This window comes from Ochotona princeps, chromosome 9 (assembly GCF_030435755.1).
Source record: "Ochotona princeps isolate mOchPri1 chromosome 9, mOchPri1.hap1, whole genome shotgun sequence".
Taxonomy (NCBI): domain Eukaryota; kingdom Metazoa; phylum Chordata; class Mammalia; order Lagomorpha; family Ochotonidae; genus Ochotona; species Ochotona princeps.
In genome coordinates, this window is record NC_080840.1 from 41,645,847 (window position 1) to 41,664,044 (window position 18,198).

General features: G+C 38.7%; 1 long non-coding RNA gene across 2 annotated transcripts; it reads left to right on the top strand.

Annotated features, from left to right (window-relative positions):
* Positions 1 to 12,637: 12,637 nt before the first annotated feature.
* LOC131481095 (uncharacterized) lies at positions 12,638 to 16,669 on the top strand. Of its 2 annotated transcripts, none has more exons than XR_009246029.1 (3): positions 12,638 to 12,743; positions 15,293 to 15,629; positions 16,127 to 16,669. It is a non-coding gene; the product is annotated as an uncharacterized LOC131481095 (long non-coding RNA). The 2 variants fall into 2 exon arrangements; XR_009246030.1 differs by lacking the exon at positions 12,638 to 12,743 and adding an exon at positions 13,196 to 13,267.
* The last annotated feature ends 1,529 nt before the right edge of the window (positions 16,670 to 18,198 follow it).

Sequence of the window (18,198 nt, forward strand, 5' to 3'; positions counted from 1 at the left end):
TCTGACTCAGTGAACTGCAGTAACGTGGCATTCTACGGGTTCCACCCAAGACAGGTCTGGGTAGCCCTCGGATCTGACGGCCAGCAGATCAAGAACTGTAGTGGTTGTACATCAGGCACCATTTGCGCACTGTGGCAATAGCTTTGGGACTGCACAGAAAACAGTGAACTGCGCATGTGCTGAGCTCCCCCCACCCCCCCCAGAACTCGCTGAGTTCACTGGATTGCACTAGTCCCACAGGATAATAATACCGACTGTGGCAGCCTACCGGTCAAAATAGGTCCGTGTGGCACCCAGATCTAACGACCAACAGGTTCGGACAAGATCAGTGCCACCAACAACCTAATTATATAGGACACCTGGTGTCTCTCTAAGCCTGGGACCTGCTCCAACCACTTGTGGGAGAAAGGTTGCAGAGACAACAGTGCAACCTCAGCACGGTATCACAGGAGGTGGAGACTGGTGAGCCAAGAGCTGGGGCTGTGGAGACCATGGTGGAAATCTAACATAAGAACCCAGACCTGGAACTCGCTGGAGGTTGTGGCACAAGTGGCTGCAAGCAAAGACTTGTTTACCAACCGCAACAAGTAAAATCGCATTGTAGACCTGTGGGTGACACAGCTTAGAAACCTGCCCCAAGGAGAACACTCTGCTAACCAGCAGTACAATGATCAAGAGCAAAAAAAAGAGACAAAGGCACAATGAATGTTACCGAAAATTCCCCTGCAAAGGAGCAAAACCCTATGCCAATCTCAGAGTTAACTGAGGAAGATATTGAGAAAATGGGGGACACAGATTCCATAAGACTCATTTTAAAGATTCTGATCAAAAATGAGAAGCTCATGCAAGAGTTCAAAGAATTTAAGGATGCAATAAAAGCAAATCAAGCCTGGTATATCAGAAATTAAGAACAAAGTTGAGCAAAGTAGAAGTACAGTGAGGAGTCTTCAAAATAGAATGAAACAAGCAGAACAAAGAATCTCAGAATTGGAAGATATTTCCTGTCATCAGGGGGAAGCAAGCAAAAAGCTGGAAGCAGGGCTGGATCAGGCCAAAAAAAGTATTCAAGAATTGAAAGACACTATTAAGAGGCCAAATATAAGAGTTATGGGAGTCCCAGAAGGTGCAGAAGAGAAGCTGAGTTTGCAAATGTATTTACTGAAATAATAAAGCAAAATTTCCCTAATCTGGAGAAAGAATTGGGAAACAAGATCCAGGAGGGGCACAGAACTCCCAACAGGCTTGATCAAAAGCGATCTTCACCAAGACACATGATCTTCAAGTTCTCTTCAATTGAACATAAGGAAAAGCTCCTTAAATTTGCAAGTGAAAAAAATCAATTGACATATAAAGAAATGCCAATTAAGCTCACAGGAGATCTCTCACAGGAAACTCTACAGGCAAGAAGAGAATGGAGTGACATACTCCAGATTCTAAAAGAAAAAAATTGTCGGCCTAGGATAACATATCCAGCAAAGCTTTCTTTTGTCTTTGAAAATGAAATAAAACTCTTCCACAGTAAAGAAAAGCTAAAAGAATTTGCCTCTTCCAAAACTGCCCTACAAATGATACTTCAAGATGTTCTCTTGACAGAGAAGAGGAATAGCACCTACCAAAAACCAAAGGCAAACGGGAAGAACATCCCAGTAAAATGATAACATAAGATTAAACCAATGAACAACCCAATCCTAAAATGACAGGACCAAAGTACCACCCATGTATATTAAACTCTGAATGTAAATGGCTTAAACTCAATCAAACGTCATAGCTTAGTAGACTGGATTAAAAAACAAAACCCATCTGTTTATTGTCTGGAGGAGACACACTTCAACAAAGATCAGCAGAAACTATACAACATAGGTTTTGTTGTTTTCTGTCAGTTTCATCTCTTCAAAACACTTTCTTCTGATTGAATCATTCAATGACTCCTAGATCATGCAGTGGCATCATTTTCTTCAAGAAGGTTCTTGATTTTCATTTCGTCAGCTACACGTTAGTCATTTAATAGCATGTTATTTAACTTCTTGGTGTTAATTTCTTTTTTTCTCCCGGATGTCGATTTTGTTTTGTGGCTTTTCATTTAAGGGGATGTATAGTAACTGTGTAATGGAGACTGTCATATCTAGTAATATGTCATTTAACTTCAGGGCATTGCAATTTTCTATTTTTCTTTCTTTTGTTGATTTTGTATTATGACTTTTCATTTAAGGGGATGTACAGTAGTTGTGTAATGGAGACTGTCATATCTAGTAACATGTCATTTAACTTCAGTGCATTGTAAATTTCTATTTTTCTTTCTATTGTTGATTTTGTATCATGACTTTTCATTGAAGGGGATGTATAGTAGCTGTGAAATGGAGACTAACATCCAGATGTGAGGATGCAGTGTGATATGCATTTCTGCTTCCAGACAAAGATGGATTTACAATGAAACTGTTTACTATATCTTGACAATAGGATTCTAGACTCTCTGCCATTGTCCATGCCCGCAATGATGGACATATGACTGTGTATGAAGAAGAATATGTTAGTAATGATATAGAGAAACTAGGTGGGGGAAGGGAATTGGGGAGGGGTTAAAGGAATATGGAACTATATCATAAAATGATAGCAATATTAATAAAATGTATTAAAAAATAACAAAATGCAGAGTTTAGCCTTTTTTGCTTCAGCACAAATCAATCAATCACATAATCAATCTTAAGAGACAAAACAGAAAAGACTCAATGCAGCTCAGCTGGGTTTTAAGGATTGCTTTCTTTGCTTCCTCTTGAAGAAAGAGCTTTTTTATTCACTGATATACTTTAAGTTCTTCCACTACAAGGAGGTATAAATGTGGGACAAGTGCTACTGCAGTGTAGCATGCTCACAGAACCAGAACCACTCTGGAGTGCAACGATTAATTGTTGGCCACTTCTGTCTCTGTATGGTATTTCAAAGGAATGTTGGATGCAGTGAATAGGAGTTGTACAGGTAAACTTGCTAATCCACAAATTATGTGGTGTGTTGACTTTTCTGTCACTTTAAGAAGCAAAGATGATGTCAAAACAATTGTGTATAGTAGTATTTACTTAACTTATTTGAAAGGCAAATATTGAGAGAGAGAATATTTCAAACAGTGAATGACTCCCAAGATGCCTGCTAGGTCCCGGCAAAGCGCTGCATTAAGTTGGAATCAGAAGCAGAGTCAGAACTAAAACTAGCATCCTAAATCGCTTATATAAGCTGTAAAATTGTGACAACTAAAATTAAAAGTAAGAGAAATAATGAGCATTTACCAACTACCTATTTTGTGTCATGCTTTGGGCTGAGTGGTTTATATGCTCTGTACAGTTTATGAGTTCATTAAGTAATGAAAAAATACAAGAACTACAATAAATAACCATTATATATCATGGAGATGAAGCACTGGGGATTCAAAGAATTATTGGTAGATAGCTGTAAATTCTGCAAGACTTGAGCATGAGTCTGTCATCTATATTTTGAATGCTTCCAGGGTGACTCATGAGTGGCCAGGTTTGGAAATCACTGATCTGATGTGCATACTTTCATGTAGACTATTGGCAGGCAAAGAGTGAAAAACAGTGCATGACTGAAACTGCACAAATGGATGAGGGAGAGGTGAGAACAACCAGGGCTTGAGTGAGGCCAAAAGTAGGAATATATACGAGTAGACAGGAGGAGGAAACCAAACCAGATCTAGTTACTTAATCAGGGTAGGCTTGGCTGAAAAAGAGGACACAGAAAACATGAATTATAATTAGGATGAAATAAGGAGGGAGATAATGTAAAGTGTGATCAGTTTTAAGTACCTGCCAGCTAATCTGAATCAACCGTATAGAATCAAAACGTAAGGAACTCTCTGGAGAATCATTGCTAGTACAAATTTCAATAAACAAAGTTTTATTCAAGTCTCTGTGAATTATAAGAGCAGGGAATTCTGGCTGGTAAAAGCTTGAATTCTAGTAGCAATTGAGAGTACATGAACATTTCTTCTAAATGTGTATGTTGATGGTTTGTGGCAGGATGGGAGGTAGAAGAATGAGGCAGGTTAACAGAGGTCCAGATGAGTTTCTCAGTGTTCTGTGGCTCTCTTACATTAAAGGAGCTAGAGCATCTGTGATGTGAAAGTCAACAGGCCTCTCACACTAAATGCAAAGGCCTAGTGAGGAGCAAGGAAAAAGCTGGAGTCCAGCCATTTCACACCCAGGAGAACATACCACAGTCCCAAATCCCAGGATGGTCTCCCTTGGGAGACAGGCCTGTATGCTGCAGAGGCAGGTGAGCTTCTCCGAATCCCAACTTTTCCATTTACTCTTGTGTTAACTGGCCAAGTTGCTCAACTCTTATGAGCTGTAATTTTCTACTTATAAAATGATAACCCTCCTGGGAATTTTGTAAGTATTGAAGTATTTTATTTAAAAAACATTTATTTTTACTGGAAAGGGAGATTCACAGACAGAAGGAGAGACAGAGAGAAAGATCTTCCATCCACTGGTCCACTCCTCAAGTGGCTGCAATGACCAGAGCTAAGTCGATCTGAATCTAGGAGCCAGGAACTTCTTCTGGGTCTCCCATCCAGGTATAGGGTCTCGAGGCTTTTGGCCATCCTCTACTGCCCTCCCAGACCACAAACAGGGAGTTGGATGGGAAGTAGAGCAGCTGGAACACAAACTTGGGCCCATACAGGATTTAGGAGCATGCAAGGTGAGGACTCCAGCCACTAGGCTATCATGCCAATTCCAGGATTTAAGTATTTTCACGTAAGACATGCCAACCCATAATAAGGAACCTGGCTGTTAGAAAGTGATCAGTAGAGTCAAATGTGGCAGGATAAGGTGAAGGCACAGTAATGCAGGAGAGAATACTGCAGCAATACTGGAAGAGAAGCAGAGATGGCACTATCCTATATGGTAGGAGTGGGCATGTCGGCAGCAGAGCAACATCCGAGAATCTATGAAAATGGGGATGCAGCGCAAACAGTGGTGAGAATGGCCTACAACCAGAAATCTACTAACAACACCAGCTGGTGTGAATGTCAGGGAAAGATATCTTGCTCCACTGTTGATGGAAGTAAAGATGCAGACTGCATTGTATCTTCATATCTCGTTATGCTAGTCTCTATTAAACAGTTATTATACATACATTTAAATGAAAAGTCATGAAACAAATTCAACAACAGGAAGAAACATACAAAATTAACAGCAACATAAAGTTAAATAACATGCTACTGAATGACCAATGTGTTGCTAAAGAAATGAAAAAGAAAAATAAAAATTTTCTTGAAGCAAGCAATGCAATTGTGTGACCTGTCAGTGAGGAAACTAATAAGAAAAAAAATTTTTGAGTGAATAAAAACAAAGACAAAAATATCAAACCCCTGAAAGGATTGTTGATTTTGTATTTGCATGAAGGTTGCCTGATATCAGAGAGAATACATGATACTTGTCCTTTGGGGATTGACTTATTCCACTGAGCATAATGGTCTCTAGTTGGGACCATTGGATTGCAAATGAAAGAATTTTATTCTTTTTAATGGCTGAGAAGTATTCCATGGAGTAGATTTACCACGGTTTCTATATCCACACCTCTTTTGACAGACATCTGGGTTATTTCCGTGTCTTTGTCATTGTAGATTTTGCTACTGTAACTATAGCATTACATATCCCTTTCTCATATGCAGACTTCATTTCCTTTGGATATACTCCCAGAAGTGAGATAGTTGGGTCAGATGGCAGATCAATTTTCAGTTCTGTTAGCACTCAAATTCTGAAGAAGTGACCACAAAATAATATAATTATGTCCTTATGTCCTACTAACCCTATACTTTACCTAACTTTAAGCATGCTTTTCCATCATTAATGAGTTCCTAATATAATCTTTTTTATAGGTAAAGTGTGTTCAAGTTTACACATACATGGAACTTGTAAGATGCAGATCAAAGGAACTAAATTTAGATATAAGATAAATACATATGGATACTAGATACTGTGTGAGCTATAGTTAATAATATTTCATCATATACTGGTAATTTGCCAAGATAGTAGATTTTATTTACTTTTATTAGGAGAGGAAGTAAACAACAAATGAGACAGGCAGGAAGAGAAGAAGGAAAGGACAGAGTGAAGGAGTGAGGAAGGGAATCGTAAGACAAGAGAGATGTTAGTTTGTTTAACTTAGAAACCACTTCACTGCATATTGTATATAAAAATAAATACACCCAAACACCACATTGTACGCCTCAAATATAATCAATAAAACGATAAGATAAAATTCAATTGAGTGGCAAAAGTCTATGCTGTATTAACAATGACAAAACAGTTTCTACTAGGGTGATCCATTTCACTGAAAATTTGCTCTGTGGAAAATGAGTTAAGCCTAACTAGTGTACAATGCATGAAGATTCATTTAAAGAAAATAATTTGAAAAAATTACTCAGCACCTAATCACTTGGATTATTTAGTGAGCTTGAGTTCTTAACAATGAACAGAAGATTTCTCTGAAGAAATATTTTCTGAGAAAAAGAAGATTGCTTTTTCATGGATGATGTTGTTATTAAGAAAATGTTTTTTTGCTAGAGAATGAAAACCTTGAGCTTAACAAAAACCATTTGAATTCTTGCCCAGAAAATCTGTCTAGGTTTTGATTCAACATTTGCCAAAACATTCAACATACATATCTGTCTAGGCATTGCCAGACATAGCTCATTATTGTGCCATCAAAGATTTTAAATTTGCTTGATCTCATTAGATTAAGCACAGTTCCTTCCCACAGGCATTAATCGGCTATAGAAATACTCTTTAATTTGCTACAAAACAAAGATAATAGAAAGGCTTTATTGTGGATGCTGTAAAGTTCCCTGTTTTTAAATTTGTGGATCAAGTTTTACATGTTTAATGGCAACATCTGTGGAAAACTGCACTCTCTAAAAAACAAATCCACATCTTGTGACTAAAAGAGGCTGTCTGTCCACATTACTTCTTCCTCTTCACCCTGGTTACATAGCTATTTTCTAACCAATAACATGTGTATTCCAAACTGAATGTGATGAGATGACTGAATCTGACAAATGGCATGGGAATGGAACAGATATAAACCATTATCACATGTTTCATCTGAAATGGGATGGAAATGTTATAGATTGACTTTTATATGTTGAATGTGTAACTTCACATGATGAGTCTCTGACATCACAGAAATGATGCTTGCCAATCCCTGATGAACTTCTTTGAGCTAGGAATATGCTTCTTTTGGTTAACTGATAGAAATTTGTGGGTTAATCTATTACAGTAACTACTCCCACCATACTTCTATCCAACTTCAAATGCTTTTATCAGTATTCTTATTTAACATTTGGGGATGTAGTCAAGAAGTAGATGATCTCAGATAGTTTGATTCCAGAGTCAAGGCTCTTGAATAGACAATAATTTGGTTCTTGACAAATAACAGCTCATTTTTCTTTTAAGTAAGTGATATAACCCAATGGCACAGGGCTATCTTTTAAAAATACAAATCGAAAATATCAAGAGAAGACATTTCTTAATAATGAATGAGAAGACTGGTCATCTAAAGCTGTCACATGTCAGCTCAAATATTTCTGCCAATTGGCAGGTTTTCAACTGACACTGAGAAAAACAGAGGGAGGCAGGAGGTAAGGAAGGGGTGTGAGTATCAACATACTACTGCTCTCTTTAGTCTAAGTAATCAAAACAGGAACAGATGTCCTTGCCCTTGTGCTCACAATAGGTCTAAATAATCAAACAAGGAGCAGTGCCTCCATCTACTGAATAGAACACAGAAGTATTTTTTCCAGTTTTTGCTTCCTTTCATATCCAGGAGTTTGTATCAAAATAGGAAAGAGGACTTTTACTTCCTTAACATTTATCTGGCCATGTTTCAACAGCAGTATAAAGGAAGTCTCTTCCCAGATCAATCCTCAGAGTAAACATGTATATTGACTTACTGAACTTCTGGTAATGAAGCAGATGCCTACAGGACACAAAATGTCCAAGGGACAGACCAGAACCAGAACCTCTGCCATGAACTGAACTTGAAGACGTTTACCATCACCCACGGAATGCAGGTATAAAATACAGCCTTCAGTCTTCCACTAGGCAGAGTTAACAGAGGCATCATCCAATGGCTGACAAGCAAAGACAGTGCGAAGGTACAAGAAACTAAATACAAAGACTAAAACCCTATCATATAACATGTTATGTTTTGAATGTTATATGTTGTGTATAAACTAAATTGAAGTATAGGTGAGGTGGTCACAGAAGGTGGCTGGGAACTCGCATTTACTTTCAACATGTTGGTTACTCATTACTATGTCAATTAATTCCATAATGATGTAAATTTTTGCTGATGGTATGATGGAGCTTTCAATTGACTGGGATAATACTCTGCTAGCTCTGTCTTCAGACCAGAGAGGGTATACCTAAGAAGACGTTGAACTTGACTGGACAATAAGATGCTGGACTCTATGTTTGGTGTATGCTTGCAATGGGGGAATCTCAACTGAACTTGAGCTGTGGTTATGCAACAAGGTGGAGGAATCCACCATGGTGGGAGGGTTTGGGGAGGGGTGGGAGAACCCAAGTATCTATGTAACTGTGTCACATAATACAATGTAATTAATGAAGTTAAATAATAAAAAAAAAGAAAAGAAAAGAAAAAAAAAATAAAACCCTATCATAACTGCCATTAATCCTATCATAAAAGGTGGAACCCTCATTACCTAAAAACTCCTCTTAGGTTCAATCTTTGCACATCACGGTCTTAGAGATTAAGTTTCCAACACAGCCAAACCATAGCAATGACAACCACTGTATTTTCAGATGTTTATTGTCAGACTGCACCTGGGGGTCACCATCCGTGATGAAAATCTCAATAGATGTCCCTCTTCACCGAAGTTGAGGGAAAAAGTGCAGAGGCTGAGAATGACATTCCATGTGCTACACACATGAGCTTATATATTTTGCAGATATGAACTTGAAGCTTTAAAATGATAGACCATACATTTAAAAGCTTCAAGTTCATATCTGTAAAATGGTGACAGTGACAGTGTCTGCCTAGCAGGATTATGTAGAGTATTTTTAAAGTTCATATATCATAAGTACTAAGAATAATCACCAACCAAATAACAGCATGTTATTGGCCATGACAGTCCCAATTGTTCCCAAGAGTTTAATCCTGAATGGCAAAACTCCCTGTAGTGATTACAATGATGACTTTGATTCAATCCATTAGAACTAGAATTTACCTACTAATAACCTATAATATATGTTTACTAGCCTAAGGCAAAATCTATGTTCAGCTCATATGCAAAATGAAACTCAGCACTGAATTTTTCACTGCTTCTATGTCCATTGGGATGTCCACTGGGAACCAACTTTTCTTAAGAAAAACTTCATTATAGAGGCATTCATAACCCAGCAGGCATTTCATTTGACTTCTGTTACCAAATTCCTGCAATGCAAAAACTTATATTCAATGTAGGACAGGAGTTGACACACTATACAGATCTTTTGAACCTACTGATGCTAAACATGGTGTATAGAAGTTATTTCTTAGGCAGTAACCTCACATGACCCTCGACATAAACAATACTATAGAGATTTCTGGTAAGAGTGGTGAAAACATCACTTATTAAACACAAGAAAATCCTTTTATTTGACTTTCTTGAAATGTATAGAGTTCTCGACCATTAACGAAGGCTTAGAACAAATTTTTAAATGACACAATCAATATAAATGGTACTAAGGTTTCCTTTTTTGACACAGCAGATTCTAATTTCAAGGCAAATTGAATAGCACCTTGAGAGGCTAACAACGGTGTTCCATTGCTCAGAATCCATGATGTGACATGGTGTGAACATAATGGCTTCCTGAATTTGATAGTTTCTAGTTTCTCACAATCTGTTTATTCCCTGAAAGGAAGTTGGTCACACTTAAGGGAAAAGAAAAATTCATTCATTGACTCGGTTTCTTCATGAAGCTGGCTATTTTGGTTTCTTAATTTCTTTACTTCAGTGTTCACTCATTTGCTCAAAGCAAGTAGAAACATCAGAGGGCAGATAAACCTTGGTATGTTGACTTTACTCCTGATTTTATATAGTCTTTGTTCAAACTGCCATTTCATCAACAACCACAGCTCATATAGGATCATTCCTGCACAAGTGGAGTACATTTTTCTGAGAGTTGTTTTCTTTCTTTCCAAGCATTTAGTGCATTTAGCCCAACTCCCTTTTGTTTCTAGAGAATTCCAGATCCCAGTGCAAGATGCAAACTTTTCTCCTCACAACAAGGAAAACGCTGCCAAACCCAAAAACCAATCATTCTTCTTTAATCACCAGGAAGTTAAGGTGATAGAGAAACCACTAGTGCCGAAACTGAAGTGAGGAGAACACAGAAGCAAGTTTCCCAGGCATGGAAATTCAACTAGCAGCAACACTCAAAGGGTGGGAACTAATTACTAGAAACTTAGCGTGGACTAGATCAATTGGCACACCATGACAACACCACTCCCATAACTCAGCTTTGGGAGGAGTTGGGGGAACATTCATTAGTTTTCTTCCAAGAACATATGAAGTTGTTTAAATGAAGATCAGAGCAGGGAGATGAGAGAGTAACCATCCAAGATCCAGGAGGGGCACAGAACTCCCAACAGGCCTGATCAAAAACAATCTTCACCATGATACATGATCATCAAGCTCTCTTCAATCAAACATAAGGAAAAGCTCCTTAAATATGCATGTGAAAAAAATCAGTTGACATAAAGAAATGCTAATTAAATACACAGGAGACCTCTCACAGGAAACTCTACAGGCCAGAAGAGAGTGTAGAGACATACCACGTTCTAAAAGCAAAAAATTATCAACCCATGATAACATACCCAGCAAAGCTTTCCTTTGTCTTTGAAAATGAAATAAAATTCTTCCACAGTAAAGAAAAGTTAAAAGAATTTTCCTCTTCCAAACCTGCCCTACAAATGATACTTCAAGATGTTCTCCTGACAGAAAAGAGGAATAGTACCCATCAAAACAAAAGGCAAATGTGAGGAACTGCCCAGTATATTCTAAATCAATGAACATCCTAGCAGAAGTCCAAATCAATGAACAACCCATTGCTAAAATGACAGGGCCAAATTACCACTCATTCATATTAAACCTTAATGTAAATGGCTTAAACTCGTCAATCAAATGTCATAAATTGGTAGACTGAATTAAAAAAACAAAATCCATCTATTTGTTGTCTACAGGAGACACATCTCTCCAACAAAGATCTTCAAAACACTTTCTCCTTTAAATTCTTCACTGACTTATAGATCATACCGAAGCATCATTTTCTTCAAGAAGATTCTTGAATTTCTTTTTTGTTTCTTCAGTGATACATTAGTCATTCAGTAGCATGTTATTTAACTTCGTATCATTTTTAATTCCTTTTTTTCTTCCTATTGTTGATTTTGTGTTGTGGCTTTTCATTTAAGGGGATGCATAGTAATTGTGTAATAGAGACTATCATATCCACATTATGTATGTGTGCATTCCCCTCACTGTTCCAGAACCACAATCTCTTTATGACTACAACATGTCTGGATGTTTGCTATTCAAAATAATGTATCTAATGCAGACCTGATAGCTCCAAGGAAGCGTTAGGTGCAGACGTCACTGCCTGGGCAGTCCTGTGTGTTAAGAGCACATATTCATGCAAGATCCAGGAGAAGCATTCTCTTAGAAGAGGAAAGCAATTATTTGTGCATTATGTTTTGTGTCTGAAGTGCCATTTTTAGAGTGCTTATTTTTAATAGTGGCAATCACTCACTTACTTCTAAAGGTCACTTTATATTATTTGTAGAATATTTAAAACTGTTAACAGCACTCTTTTCTCAGGAGCTAATTTTAATAACATACTATTAGTTTTATTAATACTTGTGCACAAATTTGGATATTAATTTGTGTTTTGAGTTTATCCTCAGGAATATAAATACTTCCAGTGTGGGTTTTATTCTTGGCAGTACATCAATCTGGAATTCAGTTACCAGAACAGAAGGGGAGAAGGGAAAGGGGTTGTCAGAACCACATGCATGTGTGTCCTGTGCTTGTCTGGGCCAAGTAAGCTGCTCTTCTCATCCTCTGTTCATCCCACACCATGGGTCATGCTCCACCTCCACCTGCAAATGCTTTCATGAGTACCATTTTTTCAAAATTGTTGCTCTTTTTCTTTAATCCTGCCATCCTATTTCTCTCCCCCTCTATGTAGCACATTTTTTAAAAAGATGAAAGGAAATTGTTTAAATTATATAATTATATGTAATTATGTGAATTATATCAACATACACAATATGTATTATTTTGTTTTATTATATAAGCATACAATATATTGTATAAATATGTACAAAAATATAAAATATATAAACAGTATATAAAATATTGTATTGAGGTAGACAGCTAGTTCAGGGTCAAAAGCTTGGACGCCACTTCCCCACCACCACCTAGGTGTTCCCTCCTGCCCCCCTGTGATGCTCACCTATCATCACGAGCAACCTGAGCGGGGGTGGCATTACACTGTTGCATAACCACTCCCCTCACAAGTCTCTATAAAGGCTCATTGTATGGAGGAGCTTGCTCTCTTGGTTGTTTGCCTCCATCACCGCCAATCTAAAACATGGCCTCCCCAGTACGTGCTTGCTCTCTGGCTTCCCAAGGGCAGACTGAGGGCAGATGTCCCCTGATCATGGCCCCCGTATGTCTTTATTCCTCACCCTCTGTTCACTGCTTGGGCAGGGCAGTAAAGATAGCAATGCTAAGATGTTTTGTATTTCTAATGTACGTACTTTCAAGATCTTAAAAATACGCTTCAAAAGCAGAAGGGGGAATATGCTATCCATCGTGAATGTGTTAATTTGGCTTTATTCACCCTAAATTTTCTTCAGATTTTGTCTTCCAGCGAGCTATCAGTGGTGTGCCACTGGAGGCCCCTTGCTGGTGTTTTAGTTCCATTGCAGGGGTAGGGGGTAGGGGGTTACGAGCAGCCACCCAAAAGTGGAAAGGCCCCGATCTCTTGCTAACTGTGGGGAAAGGGTTTGGCTGTGTTTTCCCAGAAATAATCTGAAATAATCTATGTGGATGACTGCCTGCAATGTCAAGCCCTGTATACCCTCTACCAGAAGATACTCCTCCAACAAGACAACTTCGGAACCTGGTCTTGAAAAGATCAGCCTTCAAGGAGACAAAGGGATAAGAGGAGGCCATCCATCCCAACATTAGGTAAGATTCAGTGACTATCCCTGACTTCCTGAATTAAATAAATTCCTGACAGATTAAGGCCACAGAGATATATTCTACCTTAGAATGTTTGAGTAAGATGTTAGGTATATTCAGTTATATACTTACTCTCTAAAAGAACAGGTAATTTATAAACGACAGGTTATTGACTGCCATGGACATTAAGAAAAAGCTATAGAAACTTGCAGTGGGACCTGAGAGCATTCTAATAACCTCTTAAAGGTAATCATGTGGTCTTTTATCACAGACCAGAAGGAGATCTCATAACAGAGCAGGAGGATAAGAGGAGATTTGTACTTACGGTCCCAGTGAGACTTTCAGGGGCCTCCCAAGCACTTTTGCTGCAGAAGCAGAGGACACTTTGACAAGCACTGTTAGAAGGGACACCTCGGACCCACCTTGTCCCAACTACCAAGGAGATCAACTAAAATTTGACTGCTCTTGAAGGCTGAGAACTCCAAGGCCAGCTGTTTCCTATTGGGTCTCCCACATAGAACTGAAGCAGCCCAGGATCCTCTACAGGTTCTGGTGACACATCAGATAAGCACTTAGGAGCCCTGGGTGGTCATAATGAAAGGGAAACGTATAAGTTTCCTTCCAGACATGGGAAAGCAGATTTCTTTGTCCTTAACTCTAGCTTGGGTCCCCTTTCCTCTTTTACGGTGACCATGGTGGTCTCTCAGGAGCCCCACTTTAGCTCAGATGAAGAATATTGTTCTTATACAGAACAGAAATAGAGAATAATCCAGAAGTTTAGAACATCCAGGGGAAAGCTGACTGGTTATAACTGCTCAGCCAACACCATTGGCCAGGTTCCCTGTAGGGCTATTTGACAATTTCTCTATTAAGCTGAGACTTCACTGGGGTAGATGCCCGTACTGCTCTGAAGCAGAGTTCATGTCTTCTTCATTTGCTAAATTATTGGGGACTTCTCTGCTCACCTAAGATTTTTTCCATTCCCCAATTGTCAACATATGACTTATTAGAACTACATAACTATTTAATTGCTTACCTCTGCCCTAAAGTATATAACATTCTGTAAAATCTTGCTAGAGTACTATAAACTACTGGGTTACTGTAAATCACAACTACTTTTAGATCCTTTGCCATCTACAAAATGATTTGTATAGATCTCATAGCAAGTGTTTTGTTGTTGTCGTTTATGTTCTAGGCTAAATGTCTTTCCACGACACTTGGATTCACAACAATTGGTGAAGTACAATTGTTTTAGAGAATCTAACACTTGCCAATTTCCTGCCTAGATGCAAATATGGCTTTAGTCTTTTCAAAGTTCAAGTATGTTTAAGTGATTATGAGTTAAAATCCTATATATTCTCCCAAAAGATATTTCTTAATTCACAACTGTTAATACTAGATAAGATGTGACTCCATGGAAACTTAGAAATTAAATTTGCACATAACTAAGGTTTCCTTATCCTTGAATTGGCAAGATCAACAACTTTCAGAACAATCGAAACAACCCGGGCAGAACCTTCTGTGCATTACATTGGGACCCTGGGTTGATATTGGGTGGCCATTCCCCATATTTGGGTACTGGGGTGATTGGGAGGCTGGGTTTGGCTTCTACCCTAATCCCCTTTCCCTCAAAAACAAACGGAATGAGAAATAGAAAATTTGGAAACAATGATCACACCCACTTTTCCCTAACCTTTAATCTATCCCATTCTGATCAACTGTGTTAACATCATCTAAAATGAAAAAAAAAAAAACTTGTATGTACTGTCCTATGTGATGGGTTTATAGCTTATTGCTAATGCCAACCCTTTCACTGTTCCTATGCTTCACAACTGATATAAACTGCAATTTTCTGTACAGCTCAGGGAAGCTTCAAGAATTTTATTGCCTTCATTGAATTAATTGCTTATAAATCTTAACCTAAAGGGCCCAGTTCTAACATTTTCCCTGACGAAAGTAAGCTCTTAAACCTAAGCTCTAAAACATGATAGCTTGGAAGAAATTATAACTGTGTTATGTGTTGTTATCTAGACTTCAATAAAGAGAAACTTTCAAGCTCCAAGCAGTACTTTAGACACCTGATGACATCTACCTTCTATCAGGAACCTCTAAATTGATCCCCTGGAGAATACCCTGCTGCTGTTGTTGACACTTCAATGTCCCTTTTCAGCATGAAGCAGCCAGAGTGGTCATTGCCCCCTATCCCTAATAGCAGTTATCTTCCATTCCTCTGAAGGGTGGACAAGAATGTTAGGAGTCAGGCAGTATAATAGGCAGTTACAGTCTCTTGGCCTTGGTGAAGTTACCTTTTTACTCTTCACAGTGTGTGACCTCCTTGTCCTCATATGTGGTTCAAAAGGGCACTTGTGTAATTAGAATCATATAACCTTTACTAACATTAGTGACATTTCAATTTTGCATCTCACCACTTGTGTTATTTAATTACATGTAACTTAATCCATCTTTTTAAATCTTTGTGATAAGAACAGTGCCAGTGCTATGGATTCCAGTCCAGCCAAATGATGAATGGAAGGGACCCTAAAATCAAGCACAAGACAAGATCCTCTCTTCCATCCTTTACCAGACCCAATGTGCACTTGTCCTCATCATCACCACTGCTATCTCCTGTGTGACCATAGTGGCTGCCACTGCAACATCTATGCTGTTCTTGACTTAGACCTTCCGGATACTTTCCCAAACAGGGTAATAACAAAACTATTGTAACCACCTATGCCCTTGGAACTAAAAGTTAGGCCAATTTACTTACATTCACACCATTCTAGTTTCTAACAGAAACTGGACTTACATCAAGAACAATCAGCATTGTTGTGACAGGCATTCTCCTGCAGTGTAATGCAATAACAGATGATGTTCCTGTGTTGAACTTTGTCCTCCAATGTCTATTCCAACATCTTAGGGTCACAGAACAAAAGGTTACCTTTTTGGCAGAAGTCTTGCTGGCAGAATTTATTCCGAATGCAGAGGGGGCAGATGTGGAGCCCCTGGATCTCTGCCTGCTACCTGGAGAATGTGACTCATGGCTAACCTGCCTGTGATCTGAGCCACAGCTACCAGCCATGCATGTGGAATGTAACCTGTAACATGACTGGAGGATCTAGAGGGATAGACGTGCCTTCTAAACAATTACAATGTTATTGTTGGGTAGGAAGACAGTTGGGGAACACCCTTCTGCCTTCCCCTTTCCTAATCTATATGATTAGTTTGTGCTCACTTTATAATAAATGGACATGCACCATCAGACCCTGGTGGTCCTTGTGCCAGAATACCATTGCCTCACTCCCTCAATAATCTCAGGGCCTGCCATCAGGTAACCCCTCCAAGACTTTGTGTTGCTCAGGTGTTGGATGTTCAACCCATGGGAGGCTTGAGTCACCATTGCCAAACTTAGAGAGATGGTCTGAAAAAGGCCAAGGAAAGAGAGGTAGAAGGAGAAGGAAGAGGAGGAGGAGGGAAAAAGGAATGGAGGAGGAGGAAGAAGGAGAAGGAAAGTACAACAGTAAGAAAAAAGAGAAGAGTGGAGCCCTTGAGTCATTTGTCTTTCAGACATTAAATCTGTCTGTGGATTCCTGAAATCATCTGTCTTTTGGGCATTCAATCTATCTATGCCTTTCATCTGAGATATGTAGCTCCTGTGTTATATTGCAGAGGACGCCTAGTGCCTAATAAACCAGCATCTCTGGGCTCCTTTTCAGGTTTGGAAGCTACCAGGTGAATTTTTTCCCTTCCTCAGTACAAACCCTCACTTCTTGGAGGCATCAGAAAATGATAATCAGCAATCCAACTGTCATGAATGAATAACTTAGGTCTAGAAAAGAAGATCAAGCCATTGGATCAGGTTTCTCATTATGCAGGATAACCAAAGGCCTGTATTAACCATCAAGGATACTCAGATCATCCTTTGTGAACTAAATGGTGCCCCAAAATAATTTTGCAACTACTGTAGAAAGAAGATGACAACAAAAACTGTGTCCTGACCACCCACAAGATCACCGGGTCTGTGATGATGAAGCAACCCACGGGAAATTCACTCATGTTATTTTAGAATGGAAAGAAACTACCAAAGTAATTGAACCCAATGTTTCTGCATTGGGACTAATTAAAAATAATAATATTTACTAACACCTATTGAGATACCCTATTTGTATGAGTTCAACAACTCTGCATGATGCATACTGTTTTCATCAATATTCTCACAGAGCAGGCTAAAGTGCATGGAAGATAATATTTTGCACAAGGTACCCCTGAAGCTGGGATTTAAACCAGATTTCACCCTTTCAAACTCCATTATTTTTCCCAGTGTCACTTGCTGAAAATCACTAACCTGCCATCAATACTAGTCTTCAGAACTACCATCATATTGTATGCAGTCACCACACTGTTTTCCACCTCTGCCAGTTGCTAACTCTATAACCAAATTTATTTGCCATGTCATCACAAGGGCCACTCTCATCCCACCCATGTCCAAATTTCATGCAAGAAATTCAGATGTGTTAAACAGTTGACCTTGGGTATGTATGGGTATGCATTTAACCTAGTAGTTTAGATATCGGTTAAGATATCCACATCCCAGATGTGAGTTTCTGAGTTTGATACTGGAATCTGGCTCATAACTCCAGTTTCCTGTTAATGCCACCCTGGGAAGCAGTGCTTGTGGCTCAAGTAATTCCATCCATGTCAGCCATGGGAAAGACCTGGATTCAGTGGTGTGGCTATATTCTATTGACAGTAGGAAAAAGGTTACTTGTGTTTCTAGGCTGAATTTGATTTCCTTATTCTTTTATTAACCGACAATACGATTCTTGTATACTTTTTAAAGATAAAAAAGACATCTCACCACAATATAGGTAACATAACACAAGAAATGTAACATTGATTCTGGGGTCTTGGCAGCATTACAAGCCAAGTAAGTTTTCTTA